The 24,955-nt window shown below is 48.8% G+C and overlaps 1 protein-coding gene and 1 non-coding gene across 10 annotated transcripts in view; one reads left to right on the forward strand and one right to left on the reverse strand.

Moving 5' to 3' along the window:
* The window catches only part of igsf9bb (immunoglobulin superfamily, member 9Bb), an 827,780-nt gene that overhangs the window by 517,123 nt on the left and 285,702 nt on the right, over positions 1–24,955 (reverse strand). The window lies entirely within an intron of this gene.
* Positions 1,374–1,492, forward strand: LOC119954572. Its single transcript, XR_005458263.1, has one exon. It is a non-coding gene; the product is annotated as a 5S ribosomal RNA (ribosomal RNA).

A 24,955-nucleotide genomic window follows, 5' to 3' on the forward strand; every position in this document is an offset into this window, starting at 1 on the left:
GCAGAATTACTGTTTAAAACAAAATGAAAGTACACCTGGTGTCAACTGGAGATCTGATAGTGAAGGTCGACATTGCAGACCTACAGACAATGAGATACATTGCACTTACACTGCAGATTTTATGCTGGGATTGAGTAGTTTCAGCTTTGATTGACATTATGCTTAGAGCAAGCTCAGTAACAAGTGAAGAGGGAGCGTATACCTCGATCACGCTGTTAAATTCTCTGCCCCGCCGCCGAATGCGATTCCGCCATCGGGGAGCAGAGAATCCAGCCCCTCCACTCCCGCCCAATGGGAGTTAGGACAAATTGACTTTTTAAAAATAATATTGTGGGTCGTTGTACTATAAAGTTGAGGATTGTTTCAGCTGCTGTGGCAGAATTTCCGTTCCTGCTGAACTCAATGACATTTTGGCTGGCTCACCGCAGCTAGTGTGGTGGGGCCGGAATATCCCATCCATTATCCCCACTGACCTTCAGTGCCGGAGGCAATCTGATGAACTTAAAAAGATGACTGTGGAGGAATATCAATAGTCCCAATAGAAAAGACAGGTAGTCATGAATGAAAAAGGAGGAAACATTTGGAACCAGCAAAAGCTCTGGCCAAAGATAACTCGTCTAAGATGCTTGTGAAGTACAATTGCAGTAAATACACCTTCAGGGGGAAAAAGAAAACATGAATACTCAGTGTGGAATATAATGTCGCTGCGGCATCAGTGATTTACACAGCTGGACACTTCAATAGTTTCTTGAGGATGCATTATGATTGCACAAACAACTTGGTGCAATGTGACATTCCCTGACAAATTCTGTATGTTTCGAAATTCTTGAATAGTATAATTTTCAGCCCAACACTGCAATTTTGCATAAAAAGCCCTAAAGGTGCTGCTTTCTGAGTAGATTTGAATAATAGAAGTCACTTGCTGCAAATTACTTGACCTAGTAATGGCACAATAAGGACAAAACAAACCCACCCCTTTCACAGGCCAGGAGCAAAATATCCAATTGCGATTTCATGTATTTAATCATTGGGAAGAAAGGTTGTGCAAAGTTGCTCTTTGGCTCTGCACATTGACCTAACAGTGACAAAGTTAAGCTTTCTCCTGGTGTTTACACTCGCAAAAGTGGAAACCTATTGATGCACCCTCAATTACAACGTGAGAGCAAGGTCGGTAATCAAAAGGCTTTAATATACAGAGAACAAGGACAGCATTCGAGAGAAGTGTGCTCGCCACATGGAGCCTTATCCTATATACCGTTTCCTGGGGGCATAGCCAGAGGCGGAGTCCCCCAGGGTTCCAAGCCTCTTAAAGGGGCAAGGTATTAAAGGTCAGGTACCGTTTACGGCAGTTAAGGCAAGACGGGGCTGTAGATGCCAACGGCCACACTAGTCTGAAAACGCCCGATCTCGTCTGATCTCAGAAGCTAAGCAGATTCAGGCCTGGTTAGTACTTGGATGGGAGACCGCCTGGGAATAACAGGTGCAGTAGGCTTTGGGGCAGCACGGTAGCATAGTGGTTAGCATCAATGCTTCACAGCTCCAGGGTCCCAGGTTCGGTTCCTGGCTGGGTCACTGTCTGTGCGGAGTCTGCACGTCCTCCCTGTGTGTGCGTGGGTTTCCTCCGGGTGCTCCGGTTTCCTCCCACAGTCCAAAGACGTGCGGGTTAGGTGGATTGGCCATGCTAAATTGCCCGTAGTGTCCTAAAAAGTAAGGTTAAGGGGGAGTTGTTGGGTTACGGGTATAGGGTGGATACGTGAGTTTGAGTGGGGTGATTATTGCTCGGCACAACATCGAGGGCCGAAGGGCCTGTTCTGTGCTGTACTGTTCTAAATCTAAATCTAATACCGTTCATCACATTCACCCCCTGTTTAAAAATAAACCACATAGTCCATCGGGGGTGAAGTGTTTTAAATTATAAGTTCAGTCTTTGTGGTGGTCTGATTGGCCGTGCTGACTTTCGCTGCTCTGGTGGTGGCGCCGTGGATGCGGTCGGTTCCGATGGTGGTCTATCCGGGAGCACGGTTGACTGAGCCTTTGCCCGCCTTGGAGGGGGGGGGGGAGGGTATCAGGGGAGGTCGGTGCCGGCGCTGGCTGGGGGGCAGGGGGCGCTATTGGGGGGGCGCTGTCGGAATTGGCGGTCGGTGTGGGGCGGGGAGTGTTGGTAGAAGGGGGGGGTCGGTGGGGAAAACGTCGGGGTTGGTGGGAGAGTCGGTGGGGTCAGTGGGAGAGCCAGCGGGTGCCAGGTCTCGCAGGGAGACAGTATCCTGCCTGCCGTCGGGGTGCTCAACGTAGGCATATTGAGGGTTTGCGTGCAGCAGGTGGACCCTCTCGACTATTGGATCCGTTTTATGGCTCCTCACGTGTTTCCGGAGTAGGACTGGACCCGGAGTCATCAGCCAGAGTGGAAGCGAGGCCCCAGAGGTGGACTTCCTGGGGAAGACAAACAAACGATTGTGAGGGGTCTCGTTTGTGGCCGTACAGAGGAGCGACCTAATGGAGTGCAGGGCATCGGGTAGGACGTCCTGCCAGTGGCCGATTGGGAGACTCCTTGACCGTAGGGCTAGGAGGACAGCCTTCCAAACTGTCGCGTTCTCCCTCTCCACTTGCCCATTTCCCCGCGAGTTATAGCTCGTCGTTCTGCTCGAGGCGATGCCCTTGCTGAGCAGGTACCGACGCAACTCATCGCTCATGAGCGATGTACCCCGGTCGCTGTGGATATAAGTGGGGAAACCAAACAGTGTGAAGATGCTGCGCAGTGCCTTGATCACGGAGGCTGAGGTCGTATCGGGGCAGGGGACAGCAAAAGGGAAGCGGGAGAATTCGTCGATGACGGTGAGGAAATAGATGTTGCAGTTGGTGGACGGGAGGGGCCCTTTGAAGCCCACGCTTAGTCGCTCAAAGGGCCCAGAGGCCTTTATCAGGCGGGCCTTGTCTGTTCGATAGAATTGCGGTTTGCATTCCGCACAGATCTGGCATGCCTTAGTCATGGCCTTGACCTCTCCTGTGGAGTAGGGTAGGTTGCGGGACTTGATGAAGTGGGCAAGCCGGGTGACCCCCGGGTGGCAGAGGTCATCGTGGATGGATCTCAGGCGGTCCAATTGCGCGTTGGTGCACGTGCCGCGGGACAGGGCATCTGGGGACTCGTTGAGCTTCCCCGGGCGATATTTAATATCGTACGTTTAGGTGGAGAGCTCTATTCACCACCTCAGAATTTTGTCGTTCTTTATTTTGCCCCGTTGTGCATTATCGAACATAAAGGCGACCGACCGTTGGTCGGTGATGAGGGTGAACCTCCTACCAGCTAGGTAGTGCCTCCAGTGTCGCACAGCCTCCACTATGGCTTGTGCCTCCTTCTCGACTGCAGAGTGCCGGATTTCCGAGGCGTTGAGGGTTCGGGAGAAGAACGCTACTGGTCTGCCCGCCTGGTTGAGGGGAGCAGCCAGGGCGACGTCTGATGCGTCGCTTTCTACTTGGAAGGGAATGGCTTCGTCCACCGCGTGCATGGCGGCCTTGATGATGTCGGCCTTGATACGGTCGAAAGCCGACTGGGCCTCATCCGTCAGGGGAAAAACCGTGGTCTTAATGAGTGGCCGGGCTTTGTCCGCATATCTGGGGACCCACTGGGCGTAATAGGAGAAAAGCCCCAAGCACCGTTTGAGTGTCTTGGGGCTACAGGGGAGGGGGAGATCCTTAAGGGGACGCATGCGGTCGGGGTCCGGGCCTAGGACCCCGTTTTCCACGACATAGCCGAGGATGGCGAGCCGGGTTGTGTGGAACACGCATTTCTCTTTGTTGTACATGAGGTTGAGGGCCCGGGCAGTCTGGAGGAACTTCCTCAGGTTGCGTCGTGGTCCTGCTGGTCATGGCCGCAGATGGTGACGTTGTCGAAGTACGGGAACGTAGCCCGTAAGCCGTACTGGTCCACCATTTGATCCATCGCCGTCTGGAAAACGGAGACTCCGTTTGTAACACCAAAGGCGACCCTGAGGAAGTGAAACAGCCGACCGGCTGCTTCAAAAGCTGTGTAGGGGCGGTCCTCTGAGCGAATAGGGAGTTGATGATAGGCCGATTTTAGGTCAACCGTGGAGAATACCCGATACTGGGCGATGTGAGTTACCATTTCAGCTATGCGGGGAAGTGGGTAAGCATCGAGTTGTGTAAAGCGGTTTATGGTCTGGCTATAATCCACTACCATTCGTTGCTTTTCCCCGGAGCGGACTACCAATACTTGAACCTTCCAAGGCCTGTTGCTGGCCTCTATGACCCCCTCTTTTAGTAGCCGCTGAACCTCTGACTTGATGAAGGTCATGTCTCGGGTACTGTACCGGCGACTCCTGGTGGTGACCGGCTTACAGTCGGGAGTGAGGTTCGCGAAGAGGTGGGGTGGCGCAACTTTGAGTGTCGCCGGCTGCATACTGTGAGTGGGGGCAGGGGTCCACCGAACTTCAGTGTCAGGTTCCGGTGGCTGCACTGAAAGTCCAGACCGAGAAGCAGGGGGCCGCAGAGTTGAGGAAAGATGTAAAGTTTAAAACGGGAGTATTCAACGCCTTGAATTACAAGGTCAGCGACACAGTACCCCGTGATTTGAACCAAATGGGACCCTGAAGCGAGGGCGATAGTTTGGGAGGCGGGGTGGGTACGCAGGGAGCAGCGTTTTACCGTGTCTGGATGGATAAAGCTCTCCGTGCTCCCGGAGTCGAATAGGCAGGGAGAGTCGTGGCTGTTGATTCGCACCCGCATCATTGAGTTTCGCAGGTGTTTCGGCCGCGATTGATCGAGTGTGATCGCTCCTAGTTGCGGGCCGTCAGAGTCGAACTCACAAAATGGCCGCCCGGAGTCACAAGATATGCCGCCGCCGCCGGTCGAACGTGTCGGGTTTCGAAGATGGCCGCTGCCAAGGTGGCCGCTCCTGTGACTCGCACGAGGTCGATGACGCATCGGAAGTGGGCGTGCCCGGCCGCAGCGCGGCCGCATTGCGGGGTCTGTGAGACCGGGAGCTTGATTTCTGGGCCTGGTGAGGGTTTTGTTTGTGGCCTTTGGGCCCAGCCAGGCAGACTTTCGCGAAGTGCCCTTTCTTCCCGCAGTCGTTGCAGATCGCGGATCGGGCCAGGCAACGCTGATGTGGGTGCTGGCCCTGCCCACAGAAATAGCATGGGGAACCCCCGGAGTGAGTGGATCGGCGCGCGGCACAGGCCTGTAGCATGGCCGAGTCTGGAGGGGATCGAGAGGGGTTCACAAGGTCCGCGGAGTACGTACGGAGGTTACGGTGGGCCGTTTCGTGAGAAGAGGCGAGCGTTACCGTGCCCTGGAGATCCTTTGCCCCGTCTTCTAGGAGCCGCTGCCGGATGTACGAGGACCTGATACCAGACACAAGGGCGTCACGAATATGTAAGTTCCTGTGGTCTTCTGCCATCACTGCTTTGTGGTCGCAGTTCCTCGCGAGCGCATTGAGTCTTTCCACGAACTCGTCCAGCGTTTCCCCGGAATGCTGGCTGCAGGTTGAGAGCAAATGTCTGGCGTGTACCTCGTTAGTAGGTTTTATGAAGCGTTTCTTCAATATTTTGACCGCCGCATCATAGGTCGTAGCGTTCTCAATCACGGCGGAGAGTCGGTGGCCCACCCGGCCATGTAGTAAACACAGCTTGCGAGTGCTGTCGACATCAGTCGTTGAGGAGTCCAGATAGTCCTCAAAACACCGGAGCCAATATTAAAAAATTTCCGGGGCTTCCGGCGACCTGGCGTCCAGGTTGAGTTTCTCCGGTTTTAGAGCGCTGTCCATCTTGATGTGTCTGTATATTAAATTGAGGCACCCTCAATTACGACGCGAGAGTGAGGTCGGTAATCAAAAGGCTTTAATGTACAGAGAACAGGACAGCATTCGAGAGAAGTGTGCTCGCCACATGGAGCCTTATCCTATATACCGTTTCCTGGGGGCGTAGCCAGAGGCGGAGTCCCCCAGGGTTCCAAGCCCCTTAAAGGGGCAAGGTATTAAAGGTCATGTACCGTTTACGGCAGTTATTAATACCGTTCATCACACCTATATTCAAAGTTGTGTTCCTACATTCCCTTTAAGTGTAATTTCCAACTCTGAGACTCAAATCTGCTTGTGATTTGGTTCAAAGATGTATTGCAGTATTTGAAATTACTTATTTAAACATTTCTCGCAATGGTACTGACAGTATATTCTGACGCATTGGTTTTGATGCCCTGGAGCTATTGTGAATGTGAAAGTAGAAAAATATTTAACAAGGCTCAGGCCAGCTCCAAAGCAGTCGAGCTTTGGTTGAAACTGTGGCTTGGAAACCAGCTTAGCAGCAAGTTAGAATTAGAATTAGAATTAGAACAGTACAGCACAGAACAGGCCCTTCGGCCCTCGATGTTGTGCCGAGCAATGATCACCCTACTCGAGCCCACGTATACCTATACCAGTAAACCAACAACCCCCATTAACCTTATTTTTTTTTAGGACACTAAGGGCAATTTAGCCTGGCCAATCCACCTAACCCGCACATCTTTGGACTGTGGGAGGAAACCGGAGCACCCGGAGGAAACCCACGCACACACGGGGAGGATGTGCAGACTCCACACAGACAGTGACCCAGCCGGGAACCGAACCTGGGACCTTGGAGCTGTGAAGCATTTATGCTAACCACCATGCTACCGTGCTGCCCTAGCGAATCAATAAACCAGGGCATTAAATATTACTGTGCCTGTACCTAAGTGTCATTCTGCTCTTTGGGTCACCGGCTGCTTTCTTTCACATGGCACTACTTTCAATGCACAGTTGAGAAAACTTCTTGAGGAAAGTTGATTCTAATTTGAACGGACAGTCGCACATTTTTCCCCTGCAGACGACTGGCTTGTACTCAGACATGGGTTTCCCCATCCCAATTGGCAGCCTACACGCCATCTGGTGCTACAGACCGTCACTGAACATTTCTAATCCAATATTCGGTCACTCAATCAGGTCAAATATCAACAATTGCAAAGTTGACACTCAGATACACATACATAACACTGGTGTACATTTTAATATTTTAATATTAAATATTTGCCGTGCTATTTCAATTTCTCTTATGCAAAACTCCAATCTCCTTTTCTAGTCTGTGCAATAATGGGCGGCACGGTAGCACAAGTGGATAGCACTGTGGCTTCACAGCACCAGGGTCTCAGGTTCGATTCCCCGCTGGGTCACTGTCTGTGCGGAGTCTGCACGTTCTTCCCCCTGTCTGCGTGGGTTTCCTCCGGGTGCTCCGGTTTACTCCCACAGTCCAAAGACGTGCGGGTTAGGTGGATTGGCCATGTTAAATTGCCCTTGGTGACCAAAAAAGGTTAGGAGGGGTTATTGGGTTATGGGGATAGGGTGGAAGTGAGGGCTTAAGTGGGTCGGTGCAGACTCGATGGGCCGAATGGCCTCCTTCTGCACTCTATGTTCTAAGTCTATGTCTTTTAATCACAAATAATGCGAAAGTAGCCCTTCCTGTCGATTGTTTATCATTTTAAAGAATTGCGCTGGTAAAGCACCTTAATTCATCCCTCAGAAATATATCAATGAATTTACGTGGAATTAATTACTTTGAAACATAGTCACCGTTTCAACAGATGCAACAGCCATTTTGCACCCAGACAATGAGAAGCAAGATGAATGACAAATTATGTAGGTTTTGGATGGTGGCTGAGGTAGGAAGGAACAGGCAAAACTCTATTTTTATCTTTGAACTGGACCGTGGAGCTTTAAAGACCATCAGCACAGTAAACTGGGCCCCAGCTTGAACTATCGTCAAAAGGACAGAACGTCCAACAATACAGCACACCCTCAAATCGACATTGGAGTATCCACGGAAATTAGGCCCTCAAGTCTGAGAGCTGAGCTTGAACCCACAGCCAGCTTTCTCAGGGCAAGGTTGAGACTGACTGAGAAAAGCTGATTCTGGTACTCCAAAAGGGAGGAAATCAGTCTCTCCACCCATTTCCTATGAGGATGTATTTCCATTTGTGAACTTACAGTGCAGTTTATAGAGACATGCTTTGATATGTCCTCTGGGTACCTGCAGACATCTGCCACTGAACTGAGTTAATACTGGCATTTGTCCCACTCCTAGCTGCCAGATTGAGTGTTTAAATACATGTCAAGGATCAGTACCGGTTTGGGGGCACTCTCCCAGTATGTACTGAACGTTTGACACGGGCATGTGTACAATGGGATAGAAAAAGCACCAGTTACCATTTAGGTCAATACAGATGCCTGGTAGACTCTCCACATAGGGCTTTCGAGATTTAGCTGATTCACCACACCCACAAATGTAAATACTCTCTTCTTTGGGACTACATAAACATTACTCATCAAATATTTTTTAAAAAGAAAAAAACTTGCCTTTAAATACCACCTTTCATGGCCGCAGGGCACCTAAAGAATAAAAAATTTGCCTGAGGTGCTGCAATGCCGGAACATGGGAGAAAATGTGTGCAGAGGAAGCTTCCACAAACAGCAATGTGAGAATGACCAGCTAATTTTTATTTTTTGCATAGTTGACTGAGAGATGACTATCAGCCAGGTCACCATGGCTATCGCCCTCTCGGGATCTTTTATATCCATCCATAAGCGCAGATGCGACCTCTTCTGAACATCTGATCGGTAAGACTCCAGCTCCCTCAGTGCTGAACTAGCATTAATTGCACTATCATTCAGAATTGGTGTTTACACTCAAGCCCTCTTGTGGGGTTTGAACCCGCTGAGCAATGGCCGACACAGCTTTATCATGGAGTAATACTCTTATTGCTTCTACTCTAATTGCAGCTTCTCACGGATCTATATGGAAAAATATTGAGAAAAACGACCATGGAAGTGCTTGGAAAATACATGCAGGTTTTGAATATAATAAAGGGAAAGTTACCAAGATCTCCCAGCAGTTGGCTGCCACACTCTACATATTTCAAGACCAATGTGATTCTTGATCTTATCATGTGGACAGTCCACTCTGACAAGAATCTGCTCCAATCTGTATGTGGGAATATCAATGGGAACAAAAGGTCATGCCTCGGGTCAAATGTCAATCACGGGTGACTCTGCGTGTAACAGTGAAGGAAATTAAACCTCCTGACAGGAAGGTACATTTCTGCCATTGAAGACTTTTGAGGACCAGCAAGAACATACTGCTGGAATGGATTGGCACCCCAATGTATAAATGGAGTACAAGTGAACAAGAATAAAATTTCAGGAGCGTGGGTGGCACGGTGGCGCAGTGGTTAGCACTGCTGCCTGACGGTGCTGAGGACCTGGGATCGATCCCAGCCCCGGGTCACTATCCTGCCTGGAGTTTGCACGTTCTCCCATGCTGCGTGGGTCTCACCCCTACAACCCAAAGGTGTGCAGTCTAGGTGGATTGGCCGCGCTAAATTGCCCCTTAATTGGAAAAACTGTTTTAAAAAATCTAGGAGCGAGGTAGGTCACAGGGTGGTGTTAGTTAACCATGGAGTCCGTCCACAATTTAGGGCAAATTCAAGCTCTATTGCATTTTCTCCATATGTTCAAAGTGTCCTAATTGCCTGTGGAAGAAAGGGATGGGGGAAATCTATCTGCTCCAGCTACATCCCAGGACTGTTATTTCAATGGTTCTGAGGGATTTTTTAGGTTACTTCAGAGGGAGTTGATTACAGCAAAAATAAATGGTATCAGTGTCCTTTGGGGAAAAGAAAAATGTAAAGAGCCACTTTTGTTTTACCCCTTGAAGAGCCTCATAATCCACCATTTGACCTGACTGTTTACACAGCCATGTCCTGACAGTATGGGACAGCTATGGCCCATGTCCTTGGCAGTAGGGGGATAGTCATTCTGTCCCACCATAACTTCTGCAGTATATCCTAAAATCGTGGGGGTGAGCGAGGGCATAACATTTACATCTGCCACTTTATGAAGCTGAATAGAATTGTCACTCGAAATTGGTGCTCCGTGGGACTCGCTGGAGTTTCGCAAAGCTGCACCTCGCAGAGTTTATTTTAATTTTAAAGGTGTCTTGATGATTAAAGGTAGAAGTCAAGCATTGAGAGTGAAATATCAACCAAGATTGTAATATTAGCACTGAATATAAATTCAAATCCTGGCTTGTTGGCAATCTAAAACTTCCAACATATAAAGTACTTTCAACATCAATAAATAGTGTGGCTCAAAACTAATTCATTCAAAAATGCACAGGGATACTTCAAATACTCAAAAGTGCTTCAATATTAATTTTATCCCCTTCTGCCTTAAGACAGATGACCAGCTGCAATATTTGAAGTATAATATGAATGATCAATTTTCCCTTCAATACTCAATTGGTGCGACTTAGAAGGGAATGTGGGAGAAACATATAATTAGAATAGAAGAGGACAATTTTTAAATGAATCTTTCACCACCTTTTCAATTGTGGTCCAATGGTTTTCCTCCATGACACCTCTTCACATCAGGACAGCAGGAATAGCCCATCGTACGGACCTCGTATGATGGTACACCATCTGCTGACAGAGATTAAACTGTGGTGATTTTTGCCAAATTATGCAATACTGTTTGTTTTTCCTCTTCACGTTGCCTCCGCTAAATGGCAGAAGTCTCATAATGAGGACGGAAAGAAAAATAATTTCTGCATTTGGCTGTTTGCATTTAAGCAAACAACACTCAAATGTGTGACAGTAGCCTAGTTGCTGGCATAAGCTCAGCTCTGTGGGGAACCTCACAAAGATCAACGGGGACTGGCCTATTGCATTTCGCATGCTGACAGATGGTGTGCTGTGATGGTATGTTGTTTGCACGTTCAGGCTATAACACGGCATGTGCATGTCTGCCCGTGCAGAGAGATTAGTTGCGCCAAGAGACAACTGGAAAGGGACAAAACAGCAGTTAAAAACATAATGCCAAAAGACATTGCAAAAGAGCAAACAGAGAGCAAGATAAAAATCTGAGGGAGCTAAATGTCGGATGAAGAGATCATTAACATCATAGATTACTTCTTCTTGGAGCTTTTATACCGTGATGGCACAAGCAATGTGCCATCCAGCATCTGAAACTTTCATATGATTGAAGCAAGAGTACTTGACAGGTTAAAAGGGAGGAAAATGAATAAATCTCCAAGGATGCATAACTCTGTCAAAGGGTACTTAGAGGGACAAGGATGGAGATTTATGAAGCACTGACAGTCACATTAAAGGAGCTAATGAAGACTGGGAATTTTTGACAGGCAAATGTGGGTCATATATTCAATCAGGGTTGCACATGACAACTGCTGACCCATGAGCCTGACTTCCGCAACTGGAAAATTAATGGAATCACAAATCAAGAAAAAATACCTAAGAAATCAGAAACATGGCTTTGCAAAGCATAGATAATTCTTGACCGATTCAATGGAATTTGTTTGGCAACCCAAAGTGACACGGGAAGCTTAGGGCCGAAATTCTCCATTTGGGAGACTGCCAGGACTGAATTGAGTGCGCTTTGCGTTCCCGTTGGGGCGCTATTTGGAAAGCAGGTCAGGGCATGCAAACGTGGCAGCACTCTGCCCACGTGAATTCAGAGCAATTCCCATTCCTGCTGGCGTCTGATTCACTCGGGCTGGTGTTACCACGGGAGAGCCTGACAAGCTGGAGCTGTTTATAAGCACCTCATTCCCCAAACACTCTCATTCCTGCGACGAAGATGCTCTGCAGAGACCTGCCCCAGATTCACAGAATCAGAGCTCAATCGAATGCTGGACATGGTGGGAGAAAGGAGGGACCCCCTCTTCCACAGGTGGGCAGGAGGCTGAAGCCTGCTAATTTCAACAGAGCCTGGGAGGAGGTGGGAGAAGCATCCAGTGCTACCAGCCTCTCCAGGAAACTGGAACCCAGTGCAAGAAGAAGAACCTGAGGGCAACTTGGGTGAGTCACCATCTCTGCTTCCCTGGCATCACTCCCATCCCTCACTCCTCACATCATCATCCCCAATCCCCTAGAGGCCAACCACATGCACCTGCCTGCATCTCTCTTAGATTCCACCTTCCACTGAACCCCAACACCTGTATTGTCCTCGTTGGCCAGGTGCCTTGCACAAACATGCCACCAGCTGCAGACCTGCCCTCCGCTTCCTCCATCGAACTCACTTCCATGCATCTCACCATGTCCTTTATGTGTCCCCTAGGATAAGATGGCCCATAATAGGCGAGAGCACCAGAAAACTGGAGGTGGCATCCCAGACCTGCGAGTCCAAACCCCCGCGGAGCAGAGGGCGATGCGATTAGCCGGCGAGGCTGAGGAAAGGGCAGTGTCGGAAGTGGAGGTCAGCCTGCGGCAACCAAGTGAACTCCGAATACAAAATGATGTCCTTGCAGCAAGTGAGTCACCCCTCTCCCACAGACCACTCCTTCCCAAGATCTCACCATGTCTCTTGATCTTTATTTTGCACGATCACCAACAAACAAGGCCAAGCTGTCCAGGATCGTTTCCCCCAGGCACACCCCCAGCACACCCCAGAGCACCAATCCAGGGAAGACTCTGACTTATCGTCACTGCTGTCACCTGCACCCTCTACCATCGCAGAGAACATCACCTTGGTGGGGCATTTTAATGAAGAGGCTCTTGGGTCAGCCTCTGGTGTTCCCTTCACACATGCTGCAGCACATAAGGTGGAGGCAGCGACTCCAGAGGGAACGGGCAGTCAAAGGGCTGCCCGACCCCAGGAAACAGCTGTAGTCCAGACAGGTGTCACGCAAGGTATGATCACATCACTCGTAGAGATGAAGACAGAGAGCCAGGAGTTACAGTCGGGCTGTCAGCATTTTCTAGTGCCTGCAGGTGCAGCTGGAGGAGTCCAACCACCTACAGGCACAGGAGATAATGCATGGTACCCAAGCCAACACTGAAAGAGTAGTATCCACAGTGGAAGGCTTGGGGCAAGACGACAGTGCCGTGGGTCAAGAATCAAAGGCTTAGGACAATCTATGCATTCAATAGCTAAGACAAGGAATCCCAAGAAGCAGCAAGAGCATTGGCTAGTCACATTGGGCCATATCACAGGCAGAGAGGGACATGGCATAGTCTCAGACGGACAATGCACAGTGCCAGAGAGACATGACCGAGGCAGTGAGAGATAGAACATAGAACAATACAGCACAGAACAGGCCCTTCGGCCCTCGATGTTGTGCCGAGCAATGATTACCCTACTGAAGCCAACGTATCCACCCTATACCAAGAACCCAACAACCCCCCCCCCATTAACCTTATTCTTTAGGACACTAAGGGCAATTTAGCATAGCCAATCCACCTAACCCGCACATCTTTGGACTGTGGGAGGAAACCGGAGCACCCGGAGGAAACCCATGCACACACGGGGAGGACGTGCAGACTCCGCACAGACAGTGACCCAGCCGGGAATCGAACCTGGGACCCTGGAGCTGTGAAGCATTTATGCTAACCACCATGCTACCGTGCTGCCCTAATATGTGTCACTTGCTGAGGGTACATGTCCCACTCCCAGTGCTCCATGGTTGAAAACATCAAGGCTCAGATGAGAGATGGTTTCCAGGATTGGCTATGTCAGATGATGGTGGAGCCTCCGAAGCTCACTCTGGCATCACTTCCCATGAAGTAGCCTGTGGGCCATCGAACACCCCGAGGGATGAGGAAGTGAATGGACCCATGCCGGTGCCTCCTGGAGAGGAGGTACTGGAACACTTCAGCACTTCTAAATCCCCCCCCACCTGACACTTGCACATCTGATGGGCAGTGGGCAGAACACGGTAAAACGTCGTCACTAGTGACATCGAAAGTCACCATGTGCCACCAATTGCTTCCATAACTGAAGGCTTGTGTATGGGTAGATCCTACAGATGGGGTGAGCAAGAGAAGTGTGCATCTGCTTGGAGCTTAGCTGCAGTGTGATGTAGGTCCTGAGTGTGGCACACAGGTTGTGACAAGTTGATTGGGACAGAATGGATGGGAGCAGGGGTGCGTTGGACAGGCAACGCTTGAAGACAGCTTGTGATCTTGAGGGGTGCGCTAGTTGAAAGTGTCATTGGTGAGGCCTCTGCCCTGATTGAGCTTGGCCATGCCCATCCCATCGATGAATCAGCTGGGGTGTGGGGGTTTCCAAGTGGTGGCTTGGGTGGGATCCCTGATGGCCAGAGGCTCTCCAAACATTTACAGGACGCAGTGCGCAGTCAGCAGGGTGAGCAGCCAAGAGCCTGTAAGTAGCATCAAAGGGGCGCGTTTAAAACCCACACTGCAGCAATGGTGATCTGAGCTGGGCTAACACGATCTTGAGGGGGCACCCCTGGTCCATGGATTTGGCATTAAGCCATTCCCCGCTGCCCCCCCCCCCCCCCCCCCCCCCCCCCAGCCCAGGCAGCCACCCCTCAGGAAGCCTGGTAATTTTGGAGAGTTTTAAAAAGTTTCCTTCCCTTATTGCTCCCTCTCAACAGCCATGGCGCCCAGGCCCCGCTTGTAAATACTTGCAACAATTCGCACCCCCCTCCGACTACCCGAGAGGGATGGAGCATTGTGGAAGGTTGGGGCATACTGCGTCCAGTCCGCTAGTGATATTGATGGAACCATCATTTCACCAGACACGTGTTTCTGATATGAATCTAGGCTTTAATCGACTTACTTCAGAGCCAGCCTGTTACCCGTTGATTAACTCTTAGTGAACTCAGGCTGACTCTGGACAAGGGTATTTATAGAGCTGCACTAGGGGGAGGAGTCATGGGCGGAGCCAAGGGTGGAGCCCAGTACAAGTCCTTGAGTACTCCCAGAGCTACTCCCCCTAGTGGTAGGATAGCGCTACTGCGCTTACAAAGACAGTGTGAATTATCATATATACATATATATTACATTCACCACAGATATTAAAGTCCATGCAACTGACCCGCATGGACCCGCCGGTGCTGGGCACAAACGTCGATATCACCAGCAGTGAGGGACCAGAGCAGGACATCAGAATCAGAATTGGGCACAAGCCTCGATTCTTCAAATTTGCGCAATTCCCCGCTCGATCGCAATTCACGTTTCCGGCGTCGCGAAATGGAGAATTCAGCCCCAATATAATAATACAATGGTACCAGTACAGAAGGAGGCCCTTCAGCCCTTTGTGTCTCTTCAGGCTCTCTGCAAAACAACTCAGCTAGTCCCACTTCCCCAACTTTATCTCAGGATGCTGCACCCTTTTCTCCTCGGCTGCTTATCCAGTTCCCTTTTGAAAGCCGACTGTACTTGCCTCCACCACACTCTCAGGCAGTGTATTCCAGCTCCTGTCCACTCGCTGCAGGGAGAGGTTTTTCCTCATGTTGCCTTTGTCAATCACCCAAAATCAATATTCTCTGGTTCTTGATCATTCTGCCAAAGGACCAGTTTCTCTCTGATTGCTCCTTGTAACTTTGAGCACCACTAACAAATCCCCTCTCAATCTTCTCAGAGGAGAATAGCCTCAGTTACTTCAATCTTTGGAGCGAAGTCCACGGGCTGGATTCTCCACAAACCTGTGCCGAAATTGCGTTTGGCGTGGGGGCGGAGAATCGACTGTTACGCCTGAATCGGGCCCGGCGCCGCTCCTGTGATTGTCCGGTCCCTGCGTGGCTGGGGGCCATAGCCAGAGGCCCGGCCAGTGATACTCCGGTCATGACCTGCCGGTGAGAACAAGGTGCTGTGCACAGGCAATGAAAAGAATCCCTTGAAGAAAAGTTACTGAAAATGTTAAGGAGCAGTGCTTTCTCCATGCGGGGAGATTTTGCTCAATTTGCTCAAACAGATGATGAAAGTCAGCTTAGCTTCCATAGCTTGGTTCGCTGAAAGATCAGCCTAAATATGTAGAAATCACATGTAAACAGACAAGGAGATCAGCTATTCAATAAAGAGGATGATCTATTTATCCGTTAAGCTGCTTTTGATTGACAAACCCCACTTAATTTCTGACTCACCCGCAGCACCGAATTGTACAGAGGCAAAGTCACGCTTTGTCCCCATATTACTTGCCAGCTTTTTTTTTCAACAATGCTAAACTCACAGAAGAAACTGCCTGAGACATTCAGCCAATCATCGGCACTAAATAAATCTCTGAATGCTATTTGGGTCCCAGACCATCCAGTTAAGTATCTCAGTGGTGATTCAGTGCCTCGCACTCCCGGGAGGGGTCAGAATCGCAGGCTACATTGGGTTAGAGAGGCTGCCTCTCTCCTTCTCATTCCGGGTGAGTGTGGCCCAGCACAGAAAAATGACAATCTCAGGGTTCCTCCCCAGCACAAGGAGGGCACGGTAAAAATCGTCCAGTGACTCACCAGGGATCTGCTGCCATGTGGCTAGTAAGTGCCGAGCGTAAACTTGATTTACCGGCCGTATGAAGTGTCCTTTGAGTAGGTCCATAGCCGCGTCGTAGTCTGTTGTGTCCTCGATGAGTGTGTATATGGCGGTGCCGACGCACGAGTGGAGGATGTGTAGTTTCTGCTCCTTCGTCGGGACGTTTTCCGCCGTACTAAGGTAGCTGTTGAAACAAGCCAGCCAGTGCTTAAATGTGGCTGTTGCATTCGCTGCGGGGGGCTGAGTTGTGGACACTCCGGCTTGATGCAGTGCTCCATCCTTTAAAAATCTTGTGGATTAAATTGATGCGCGATCAATGAACACAGAAACGAAGGAGTAGTCCAAATCGAAGGCTTTAATCCACAAGAAGTGTGCCCAGCAGCAGGAGTACAGAAATGACCTGGCTGCTGGGAGACACGGGTTCTTATACCCCGCCTCGTAAAGCGGAGCTACCTTCCTCTTGACCAATGAGAAGACAACACTTGGGCCAATGGGCAGCGAGCCTTCTGCACCAATGGCAGCTCACACTCCCAGGTACCATAATACCTCTAGTCATACTACCACACAGGGTCACACGTCCCATCATAGATTTCATCAAGTGGCATCCCTAACCTCTGGCTATGATTCTGCCCCATTGGTGGCTTGTTTCCTGATAAGCCAATCTGAGGTTCAGGCTTCAATGAAAATCGAAAAGTATGCAACAAAGCAAAAATTCTCTTCAACCAAATTCTCTTCTTGTCTTTGAAATGTACGAAAATATCAAACTGGAATCTATTTTCATTGTGATTTGTAGATGTGACCCATTCGCATTCTGCACCCATACACTTATAAATGATCATCAGATTGTGAAGGACATGGCTGGTTCAGTGTGTTGGAGAGTTTTTTCAATGACCAATCAGTATTTAGGATGAACACATAGTACAAAAGAATCACTGTTCCTGCAGATATCAGTGCATGCCACATTAACCCTTTAACAGGTCAACATTCAGTGTCTCACCATGCATGTAGACATGATTTGGTTTTTTTGAACTGAACTCAAGGTTGCAGGTGGGAAAGGTGCTGTTCTATAGAAGGGGTGGGGGGAGGGAGGGGAGATAGCATGGTGTAACTGAACATATTTGCAAAAGATATTGCAAGTGCTGCAAGACAGAGCCGCGTACAAGGAATACACTTCAAGTAAACCGAAAAGTACAAGGACAACCAGTCGAAATCCCACAATGAAGATTACATTACCAGCACAGAGTGCATATCAACACGGATTTCTAATTAGTGACTGGAAGACACGCCTATAGCATTGGATAGATGGATGGATGGCTTGATGGACTGATGGACAAGATGGACGGATGGTTGGATGGATGGATGGATGAATGGACTGATCCTGGACAGATAACGCAAGTGCAGAAATAAATCTGTTATATGAAAATGTATTGATGTTTTTTAAATGGAGACTCAAGTTTAACCCAATTTATATCAGCATCCATGAGGAAAGGTGTTTATATGTATATATATATATATATGTTTGCAGTGATATTAAAAGTGATACCATCACGGACTCATTATTATAAGAGAGTGATGATCCAGAATATGTCACTTGGGAGTTTTGAACACACACTACATACCCCGCAGTTGTACAACTTTTAATTCACTCGACGAGGTGCCATAGATTTTTCAAAAAATCAGTATAAACATATTATATAACATTCTTTTGTATGTATGTGTCCTACTGCTTGACTATATTTTAATTAAAGGGATTATTGAACCACAGCCTGCATGGAGCTATGTGAATATCGCTAAGGTTATAGTAAGGACCTCGAGACGATTGTGTTATTTTAAATGTGTACATGTTATTTAGCTCCTTTATATGGTCAAATGGAAAACCCTCCAATCAGTCCTTGCCACAAATCAATTAGTATTTAATATTTAAATGAAACCGTTTGAAACAAAATTCACAAGAATCAATTCAAGGAAACTCAACAGACTAACCAGCTGTTTTTGATAATGTCCCTTAAAAAAACTAAAATTTTACTCACACAATTAATTACTTTCTTTTGCATTAAATGCTGTCTCACTGGTTGATTTAGCTATCGATTATTCACAAGAGCGAGGCATTGTAATTCATCTGGGCACAGGAGTGGAGAGCTTTCATCAAATCAAGGTTTCCTTTGCACTCCAAGGTTAGTGCCACAAGATGTGTGTGGCGCAGACCTGGAATCAAGCCTCAGTTATACACTGAAGTCAAGTTTATAAACTCCCCACTTCCACAGCATCTTCCTCACTTTGGTGTCTGTTCGGTGATGCCTGACTCCGGAATTGTGCTTCATTTACACAACAATCGTTGCATAAATCAGAAGCAACTTCACATGAATGCTAGGATTGTTGAGTTCGTGCACCCTGAACTAATTTCAGTTTTGATGGATTCAATTTGTAATTGGCAGTTTTACTCTTGGAGGAAGTGTAAATAACAAGGGGGGGGGGGGGGCGATATTGATTCCACGTTAGTGGTCTGCAGGATTGCAGACACGGGTGGAAAATCTGGAGAACATCGGGAAACATGATTCTTGCCAGAGTGATCATGGGCTGGATTCTCTGATTTCCAGACTAAATGCTGACGCCAGCGTGGGAACAGTGGCATTTTACGCCAGAAAAACGGTGCGTCAGCTGAATTGATTCTGGGACTGAAGTGGGACTTGCAGCCACGTCGTGTAAAGCTCCCAGCTCCCTCGCCAAGAACAGTTGGAGAATGGGTGGGTCCGTGGTTGTGCATGCGCACAGCAGCGGCCTGCGGCGGCCAGGCCATGCAACATGGCTCCGGCCGCGTGCAGTCCGGGCCTGCCAAATACTGATTTCCAGTAACCCCCCTCACCGTTCCCCACTCCTCACCGAAGGCCCCACCCCGGTGCGGCTCCCCCCCCCCCCCCCCCCCCGACTGTGGTGGCGCTGGACACAGTGCGCAGCCGCTACGCGGGGTCCACGAAAACAAAATACCGTAAGTGTTCCACACTGTCGGGAACTCGGCCCATTGGGGGTGGAGGAACGGGGGAAGGCCTCAGGTGACGTCTTGAGGCCTTCCCAATGGTGTGCGGTGTACTCTACCCCGTTTCTGAGGGGGCAGAGCATCGCAAAAGCAGTGCCGCCCCGATTTCGGCGCAAACGGGGATGATCTGGCCGATCGCCGAACGAGATTTCGGCGTCGCCGATTGGAGAATCCCACCCTAGATTTTCCATGCTCTTCGCTGGTGATGTCATGAGGTTCATGCCCACAAAGGGCGAGAACCTCATTTGAATGGTTTTGCATGCATTTGAATATAGTTATTCAGCACCCCCCTCCACCTCCCGCCACAGGCTCCCTCCTCACTGAATATCCAAACCTCGGTTACAACAGGTTTTGAAAACTGAAAATCAGTCGAAAGGATCCCCCCCCCCCCGGCCTCTACAATGGTAAGCATAGTCTCCAGGGGAGAGGAGCATGCCTGAGCAGTGCCCTGTCACTTGGCACACGTTGACAATGTCAGGTTGGCACAGTGGCAAGCTGGTAGTGCCAACCTGTGCCAGGGTACAGGCCCATGGGAGGCTTCCCTTTATGTGTGTTGGGGGAAAGGTTGGCACCCAAGTCTGTGGTGGGGGGGGGGGGGGTGAAGTTGTACAGATGCTTGCAAGGGGGGCAGGTGTGAGAGGGAGTTACCGAATGCCTGTGGGGGGGGGGGGGGGGGGGGGGGGGGGCAAATTTGGCATTGTGGGGGGGGTTGGGGGAATGGTAGAGCCTCGTTATTATTGCTCTGTTAGGAGGATCTGATCATTTATGTGGGTGGGGGGCTGAGGGCCGTTCAGTCTGTGTGCTGATCAGAGTACTCTTTCAAGATGGCGTCCGCACCTCTGGGGAGCCGGCCTTGTCGGATCTATCAGGCCTCGCCCTGCCAGAGTGACGCCGCAAACCAGGCCCACTCTTTTTTTACTTAGAGTGGCTGAGTGCAAACGGGTCCGTGCAGCTGGAGAGCTACACGCAGGTTTTCAGTCAGAACCTGACACTTTGTAAAAATATGGTAAGGTTCCACCCACGGAATCAAATTAGTCGTTTACATGCATGGAACGCTGTTGTCTGCAATTGCGAGCGAGAAGAAAAATTGTCCATCAACAGGGTTACTCTTTGGAGAATTTAACAAATTTGTCTGAGTTCAAAGAGAGTACAATCAAGCATGTAGCGAATTTGTATTGGAATTCCACACATGGGCAGTTGTCATTTATTTTGTGCTATGACAGTTTGCTAGAGGTAGGAGCAGCGAGTTTGACTGGAGGAGACAGGAGATGGAGTCAAAAATTAGTTAGCTTTGACATTTACTATTTTCCAAATGGCTACCCTTCCCCTTTTTCTTGTAAACTGTCAATAGTATAAAGATAGCGGATCAGCACGGTGGCGCAGTGGGTTCGCCCTGCAGCCTCACAGTGCCGAAGTCCCAGGTTCGATCCCGGCTCTGGGTCACTGTCCGTGTGGGGTTTGCATGTTCTCCCCGTGTTTGCGTGGGTTTCGCCCCCACAACCCAAAGATGTGCATGCTAGGTGGATTGACCATGCTAAATTGCCCCTTAATTGGAAAAAATGAATTGGGTACTCTAAATTTATAAAACAAAATAGTATAAAATAAAAAGCAGCAAATGCTGAAAACATTCGGCACATCTGGTAGTATCTGCAGGGGTAAAAAACGGGCAGAATTTTAATCCCCTGTTCCCAGTCCTACAGCCGGACTGACATGTGGGTGAGGAACCCGGAAATGCAAACATCAGGATATTGAGAGAGATTTTGAAGGAGGTGGTAATTAACTGGCCAACCATTGGCACCATGGCCAATGAAGGACAATGAGCTGGCTCCCAAATCAAGAGGCCACACAGAACTGAAAGATTGGCAGCCCCACCATCAGAGATAAGAGTTGTGCAGTACAGGGGATTCTCCATGACGCAGGTGAAGAGAAAGAACCTCCTAAAAAAGGGGGGAGAATATGAAACTAACTGTGTTACACCTACCCATGCTGGTGAATACAGGAAATTGAACTGGATGCAATCTTCATCACACTCCTCACATTGTTCCCTCACTGAAGGTCAGAGTTAACCAGGCTGGAGATGAAAATTTGCGCTGCTATTATCCATTGCAGAATAGGCTTTGAGTCATCAATTACCAATTCAAGTATCCTGACAATTTCCTCGGAGCAGTCTTTGTCCATTATGAGCATAATCTTGCACCCCTTGAACAGCAGTACATGTGCTGTTAAAAGTTAACTCTATGGCCTGGGTTCATCCTTAAGGTGGGGCGAGAGAAATCAGGAAAATTCCCAGCCCAGCCTGCCTGCCTTGGGAGAAAGTGCCCACAAGAGCGGGATATTCATTGCTGGGGGAAAGATGGAGGTTGGGGCAGCCGGCCCAGGAAGGAATGCAGAGGCAGCCACAGGGTCTGCTGTTTGTGCAGGTAGGATGTTTAAACAGCCAACTTCAGTGCTGTGGGACTTAGTAGCAGTGGACAAAAAACACAAAGCCCCTTCATGGCTCATCCCTCACAACCACTTCAGCTTCCAAACACTCCCCGTGCACCGTCCATGATACCTCGGGCACCAACCAACCTCTATGACCCCTTCATGTCCCCCATGCCAAGCTTCGAACTCCCACCCACTCCCTATGTCACCTCATGGTAGAGGGGTCAATTACTAGGGGGCCATAGGTTTAAGGTGCGAGGGGCAAGTTTTAGAGGAGATGTATGAGGTAAGGGTTTTTACACAGAGGGTAGGGGTGCCTGGAACTCGCTGCTGGAGGAGGTGGTGGAAGCAGGGATGATAGTGACATTTAAGGGGCATCTTGACAAATACATGAATAGGATGGGAATAGAGGGATACGGACCCCGGAAGTGTAGAGGATTTTAGTTCACACGGGCAGCATGGCCGGCGCAGGCTTGGAGGGCTGAAAGGCCTGTTCTTGTGCTGTACTTTTCTTTGTTATTTGTTCACAATCTTATGCAGAGCATCAGCTGAAGACACCAGGAACAGGTAGCAAGAAGCAAACAATCACCCCCTCGGCCAAAGCATGTATCTATTTTTGCTGAGGGGCTTTAAAAACATTAAATAATTATCACGTTCTGGACATTTAACTGTAAGGTGACCTAGCATTGGAATCTAATTAAAACTGTAGCTTGTGAATTCTGTAAACAGAAGCAATATTCTGATAAGACAAGGTCGAGACATTCAATTGATCTACCTGCCTTTGATTTCCCAGTGCAATCCACATGGAAGTCAGTTACTGCTACTCAATCAGATCTTTTTTAAAAGAGAAGACATTTTAGTTTTTGTTGCACTAATTTGGTTGTGTTGGTGTGCATGCTCATTAATGTGTCACGCTGCCTCTCATGCAAGAATAGATAAACTAGTGTCTAGGTACCTGAATCAGCTTAATCTAATTAAATGCCGCATCTTATTCAGGCACAATCAATTTCATATTAAAGCCGCACTTACTGCCTGAGAGAAGCCAACAAAGGCCTTCAAGAAATTGAGTCCTCACTTTGGAATAATGTGTGAAAGGGGTTTTCTCAAAGTAATAAATACATATCTCTTGCACACAGATGCACAAATTTATTTGGCTCAAAGGTATAAAGCAACTGTTGCTTCAAGGCATTCAAAACCTTAGCCACACAATAAACAGATAACATTGAATACACTATTGATTCAACCCAAATACAGCCCAGCTGCAACACTTCAACCAGGCTCCACACAGCTCGAAGAATACTCGACAGCCTACATAAATTGATTCCCGATTTTTGAAGTTTATTTTGAACGATTTTTAAAAATCAGTTTAAAAAATGACGAGCTCAAGGACAGCACGGTGGCCTAGTGGTTAGCACAACCGCCTCATGGCGCTGAGGTCCCAGGTTCGATCCCGGCTCTGGGTCACTGTCTGTGTGGAGTTTGCACATTCTCCCCGTGTCTGCGTGGGTTTTGCCCCCACAACCCAAAAAATGTGCAAAAGTAGGTGGATTGGCCACGCTAAATTGCCCCTTAATTGGAAAAAAATAATTGGCTAATCTAAATTTATAAAAAAAAATATTTTTTAAAAATGACGAGCTCTGCAATGATGAGCGCGATTTTTCTGCCTTGTTACACTCTCGCTCAAGCGTAATGAGGCCGGTGAATAGCGGGAGAGGCCAAAAATGAGGGAGCAAACGGTTTGTGATGCAACCGACCCACTCCCGTAGGCAAAATCGTGATCTCGCCACAGCATGGCGAGAAACCAATTATCATAACTTCAGCCCCATTTCCATATCAATCAACAAGAGCCACTCCATATCCAGCGGCCTCCCGTCATTCAGTGGCCTCCCCAGCAAGTGCTCACGCGGGCGCTGATTGGTAGTCCTTTTGAGAAACATGGGGCGGAAGGGCTTCTGTGGGGAGCTGAGGTGAGTCGCCATCTTTGTTCCCAGGCAAGGCAGCATGGTGGAGCAGTGGGTTAGCCCTGCAGCCTCACGGCGCCGAGGTCCCAGGTTCAATGCCAGCCCTGGGTCACTGTCTGTGTGGAGTTTGATGTTACCCATTCCTCCAGATACCTCTGCCCAGCGTGATTCCCACTACCAGTGGGGGTGGAAATTTCCACCCATTGTTTTATAAGGGCAGGTGTCATGTCCAAATAAAATACATACTGTATCAGGGCATTCTGCTGAAATGGAGTTGTGTTACTTTAAAATCAACACAAGACCAGGTGAATCAGCAGGTAATAATTTTTCGGGGAACATTGCAATGATTAATTACAGCCCCGCCTCAGAAGCAGCAGCATCTTAGGGTGTTGTTTGCATTCTAACCTTTCGCACTCTTCTTGTAAATGTCACACAAAAATTCAGTGACACTTTCCCCAGCACACTTTAACACCCATTTTGTTTTTGGACAGCATATCTTCTCGCACCCTGCAAGCAAAGTCACAGGTCTGTTAGTATGTAAATGCACACATCACATTTGACAGATTTGCCTCCATCTTGTTTGGCTCATTTCCGTCGTGATTTATTCCCCAACCAAAACAACTGGTATAAGCCTACGCTGTCACTTAGTGGGGGTGGAAGCACAATTGTATTTAAGCTTAAAAATCCAGCCGATCCTGTCTGTGACAGCCAAAACAGAGCTTCTAGCCTAATCCCACTTTCCATTTCTTGGCCCATAGCCTTCTAGGTCATTGTTGTGATGTTGCTTTAGGAAAGAAAATGCGAATGAATAAGCAGCCACTATGTAAACTATGTGACCAGCCCACATTACAGCTTTCAGGTTAGCTACGGTGTGAAGGAATTGCAGCTGAAATTTTCGTTGGCAATAGCTGATGGACCTTTATAGTAAAACTGTCTGTTGAGCAATCCTATACTACATCTTCAAATAAACCAAACCTATATGTTCGGTGTGATCTAACCAAATTTAAACAGAGCCCCATGACGTCCGCATTTAGCCGGGTGTTTCCCGGCGCTCGCAGTGCTGAGAAATACCACGCTATCTATCGGGACTTTGTGCAATTCGTGACCTCAACGGGGAATGCGCAGCTGAGGCCTCACTTAGTCCTGTTTCATACAGCGAGGAACTCAACTCGCTGGAACTCCTCAGTGCAGGAAGAGATCGGGATGCCATTTTAAAATGTATTCCTGATCTCCCCGACGTGAC

This window comes from Scyliorhinus canicula, chromosome 19, assembly GCF_902713615.1.
Source record: "Scyliorhinus canicula chromosome 19, sScyCan1.1, whole genome shotgun sequence".
Classification (NCBI taxonomy): domain Eukaryota; kingdom Metazoa; phylum Chordata; class Chondrichthyes; order Carcharhiniformes; family Scyliorhinidae; genus Scyliorhinus; species Scyliorhinus canicula.